A 5,081-nucleotide genomic window follows, 5' to 3' on the forward strand; every position below is an offset into this window, starting at 1 on the left:
TGGAAACGCGTGCATAAAAGAAACCTTAAGCTCGATTTCTCAATAACGGAGAACAATGATACGATTTTGACTTGAGAGAAGCTTCCGTCATGCCTTCGTCTCGCCGTCTCTCCCAAAAAAATAAAGAACGAAAAGATCGACAGTGCTTCAACAATCGCGTCTACAACGGTACATGTCTAGCCTCGAGTTCTCTCATATCCTTTTCCCCGACGATCGCGCGTAGCAAATTTCTAAAGAAAGAACGGTAGTTCCTCTATAGATTTTACTCGAAGAAAGTCGCCAAAAAGATAGACAAATATCTCCCTCGACGTCAATAATCCCTCCCTTCCTGCGTGAAGGAACGAGACCTTCTCTCGCGTCTCATTGCTCGTTCGGATGGCGATCGCACTTTGTCGCGAAATCGTATGGATGTTTTATAAGTATCGCGCCGGTATGAGAATCTTCGACGTTGCCGCGAGAGAAAAAAGTGACGTATGTATATGCGGGCGTCTGTAGGTAGTCTAAACTGTTATGGCAGACACGTCGATGTGTCGCTGGGAGATCATTACGCGGATGTATCATTAATTACGTCATCGATCGTACTAATTGTCGCGACCTAATCGTCCCTACGCGGGCGAGCCTTACGCATATTATTCTTCAGTCCGCGTCGTCGAAAATCACCTCCTTGCAACGTACACGTATAATACGTGCCTTGGATGATTAATGATTAATTTCATCAATACGTTACAGTCTTCTCTATTTTTTAAATTTATAACACGCAGATATAACAAATATTTTATATCTTCAAAAAATATAGTTAATCATTTTCAAAGAATTTTAATCACACAAACAACAAATTATTATTTTATTTCACCGAACATTAATTATACTAGATTTATAAAGACTTCTAATGAAAGAATTCCATTCATTGCTTAATTTTAATCTTTAATTCTTAATTACAATGTTCTTAATTGTAACGTTACTCTCTTTTATTCCAAGCAATTTTCATCTAGCTAACGAATATGTGTAAAATTAGAGGTACCAATTGAATAACACATTCTATAGAGAGAAAACCACCAATAATTTGACCGTCGTCTACTTTCCGAATTTGATTCAATTACAAGCAACGATGAAAAGGACAGGTCCGTAGTAACTGCGAATTATTTTCGGCGACACGGACATCGGACGCGAATAGTCTCGTTTGTCCCACATTTGCCTGCGCGCTTTCTAACTTCCCTTGGTGTATCATCTTTTCTTTCGCGATAAAAAAGAAATACCGAAAGACATACCGCGTTGCACCAGATGGATCGTGGAGATTTGAGATCCGCCGATTATAGACCGCACTAAACGTCGCGACGAAACATCATAACCGTAATTGAATTAACGACAATCATAGTGTACGCACGTTTACTATCATCCGCACGATAAATATCATTTTTTCACATCTAACGATAAATCTTTCGATAAAGGATATCGGGCTTGAATTTCTGGGTGTATCGGTGATGCGAATTTGCGGGTATAGGTTTTGGGTGGATTCTGGATTGTGGGAGGGTGATAAAGGGATAAGTGAGTTAGTAGTCGGAACAAGTGTATAAACATATTCCCCTCCTTTTCGCATAATAATGCCTGATGAACGTTTAGAAAAAGACTTCGAGGCATCGAATAGATCAGATCACACCGAGTGATTTATATACTTCATCAAAAGTGTGTCTGCGAGGAAGTGAGGAGTAGGTGAGGAATAAAAGGGAAGAGAGACATAGGCGGTGGTGTGGTGGTGGACAGTTAAAAAGTGACTTAGCGGACACAGGGCGAAGGAAGGTTTAAATTTACGTTTACACACAATCATAATTAGCTTGCATTTCGCTTTGTTGCTGTTCAGCTTGTTTTTTTTTAACCCTAAGGAGACCTTAACGTTTACACTCAATAACTTGTTTCCGCGTTTACGCGCGCTTTCTTTAAAGTTACATTATTCACGGTTTTTTGCTTTAAATAGGGTAAATTTTAAGTTTAGTTCCAAAAAACACCGAGAGAGTAGCCTTGCCTATATGGTTTACTTTTTTCGTAGGTATAATTTTTTTTGCATTAATAAGGAATTTTTGCATTTTTAAAACACCGAACATACATGCCTTATACTTTATGTACAGCCTAGAGTCTTTCAGTCGTTACTTTTAAAAGAGAGTCATGAGATGAGTGCGTGTGGATCATCCTTTTTCGTTTCTGCTGGTCTATCCTCCTCTTTTCTGTATTTATTCGCGTCATTTTCCCGCAACTACGCTCGACTATGCGAGAAAAATAGGAAATCCTGGCCCGCACTACAGTATCATTTTATTTTTCTTTTTGTCGCCGTTTTCTCGCGTTCGTCTGGCCTCCGATCCTTCCTACTCTGACTTTCGTCTCTGTCAATTTCGTCTTGGTCCAACGGTCTGCCTGCTATATTAACTGAAATGACGAAATCACCATTTTAATACTAATCGCGGATCATCTCTCTATAAAATGCAATTTTATCCGAAAATGATGCGAAGCCAGTCGCGCACGTCGTTAAATTATTTAGGAAATATAAGAAAATTTCAATTTTCAATTATACTCAACTTCAATATTTTTTTATAAGGATATTTCTTCAGAAAATATATATTAATTCTAAGTAAAGTTATCCATAAATTTCAATGGAATTGTCTTTAATACACGTACCTGAAATTAAAAATATTTTTTTAAGTCTAGATTATAAATACGTTTATTCTAATTAAATTATCATCTAATTAAATTATCAGACAAGATTTTGACTAAAAATCACGTATTGACGTTTGCATTTAAAATTATTATTTTTTTCTTATAATAATTATCAATTGATAAAAATTTAGACTTCCACCAAAATTCAAAAAAGTTTATACCGAATTAAAAAATTTACCGTATAAAATTTATCTTAACACTCGAATATGGTTTCTGTATCAATCGCGAGCATAACTGGACGTGCATGACCATCTGAATCCACAGAAAACCGAATGAGAGAGAGAGACGTGTAGTCGCTTGAAACGTCGATATTCGTCATTCATTCGATATTCGTCGTTACTTCAAACCGACGGCGGACAATCGAGGTGCGCTCGAAGTGTCTGCCCAAAATCCGTTCCGACGCGTCACGATGAGTCTGCTGGTTCCTAATGCATATATATCGCTCGCGGAAACCGCGATGTGTGAGAAATGAAAACAGAGATTAAAACATTCCTAGATTTAGTAAGTCTTTTCCTTTGCGAAGAAACGATACAACACTGCCTCCGCTCGCGCTGCTGCAATCGCAGCTTCTTTTTTTTCTCTTTTTCTCCTCTACGCAGTAGAAAATTTGTATTCGTATCAAAAAGTGGGCGTCTCGCGCTTTAAGAAAAACGTCTGCGCTTCCGGTATCGGAGAAATCGAATCGAGAACCGGCGCGCGCGCGCTGCAACAGTATCCTTTCCTCTTATCCCATGTTCTGATTTTGAATTTGTATCTTTCTATCTGGATTCGGACCGCGATTTAATTCCATAACGCGACGCCGAAAGACTGCGATCTTCGTAGCCGTAATTGCTCACAAAAAAAGAACTTGTGGAATTATTTTCTTCTTAAAATTCTCTTTATGTAAAACAGGGGATTAAAAAACTGCATATAGAACAACTAAAAGATCTCTAACTTAATTATTTTGAAATGCTATTTCTAATATATAGTAATTCTTAAAATAAATTCTTTTTATTTTTTTTGTGTCAAAAAGCTTGAAAAACTTCATGCTCCTTTAAAAAATATTATAACTATAAAACATTAGAAAAATTAAAATCTTTTACACTGTTCGTTATACATATAGATCCTCCGTAAAAAAAAGAATTCCATAGACAAACATATGTAGGCATTTGTCTTAAATGTGCCATTGTACTGATCAAAAATTTATCACTCGCAACTTTGTAGGCAATTCTCAACAATGAAGATCGCATCTCGGTACTTTTTTTGCATTCCTCCCATTTTGCCGCGTTCACGCCCGAAACGTGGGACGCGTTCACGTCAAACGCTGGCCTCGAAATAACCGAGAATATAGAAATATTGTCGCCTTGTGAAAAAGAAAAACGCGTCAACTGCGCGCGCCAACAAAAGCCTTGGCTCGTTCGCTTCGCACACGTTCGTAATGACCAAAAAATATATGTATATATAATATATTATTCCTTATATAATTATGTCGCTTCCTTAGTTAAGTAGTGTTTAAATAGTAGATAATAAGTTTTTTTTTCTTTTTGCATTAGATAATTTTACATTCACAGAGGAAAAAATATGCTGTCGCGTCGGCATTTTTGTTCCATCGTTTGACCTTTCGTCGTCGTCAACCGATTGATAGTGGTTGCAGTAATTAATAATCGTAATAATAATCATCGAACGACTAACATTTTCGCGTTGCATGTGTCCACGTGTGCATCACACGGCGTTGCGACCAAGTATCCTTCGACTAAGTCCACGACGGTCGCGGGACTCAACGAATTCATGTGTACTCCGGGTCACCGCGTCTATCGTAGAAATGGATTTTGCATCGGCGCAAATAATTCGGCGATGCTTGACGCAAACATAAGATTTCGGGCAACGCCGCTGTAACGACATATGCACGCGCGCAAAGCCTAAATATCTCGTTATGTTCCCCATTTTTGTATACTCGCGTATATGTACTCGTTTGTATATTACGTGTATATGTGTGTGCGTGTGCGTGTGAGAAAAATATTTGTGTGTGAGAGTATCTCGTGGAATGTCGGGCTCGTAGAAACGCGGTCAGAATGGGTCCTTGCGTCTACTAAAACGTGTCGCGTAAACAGTCGACACGATGAACATGTCGCGTGTGTCTTTTATCCATTATGTTCTCGGTATACTCCGGTGCGAAATGTATTTTCGCCGTAATTCGAAAGGGTTTTCCTACACGCGCGCCTAATACCAAGTTGGCCAGAGGACGTGGGCCAGCCGGACGCGGGTTCGTACGGCGGGTATGCGCTAACTGGCGGAATCGCAGTGGGTTTACGGTATAGGTTGTGCTTAGCATTTATGCATCGCCACTTTTTGTTCTCCCCTTCTTACATTAGACTTGCCTCGCAACGTTCGAGGTT

General features: G+C 38.9%; 1 protein-coding gene across 2 annotated transcripts in view; it reads right to left on the reverse strand.

The window, feature by feature from the left end:
• Positions 1-1,090: 1,090 nt before the first annotated feature.
• The window catches only part of LOC108694856 (mushroom body large-type Kenyon cell-specific protein 1), a 44,805-nt gene continuing 40,814 nt past the window's right edge, over positions 1,091-5,081 (reverse strand). Inside the window, exon 9 of one of the 2 annotated variants that reach the window (XM_018204540.1) lies at positions 1,091-2,418. The gene's annotated coding sequence lies outside the window, so the exon portion shown is untranslated. The remainder of the gene's footprint in view (positions 2,419-5,081) is intronic. The other variant, XM_018204539.1, reaches the window with a different exon arrangement.

Source organism: Atta colombica, unplaced genomic scaffold, assembly GCF_001594045.1.
Source record: "Atta colombica isolate Treedump-2 unplaced genomic scaffold, Acol1.0 scaffold125, whole genome shotgun sequence".
Taxonomy (NCBI): Eukaryota; Metazoa; Arthropoda; class Insecta; order Hymenoptera; family Formicidae; genus Atta; species Atta colombica.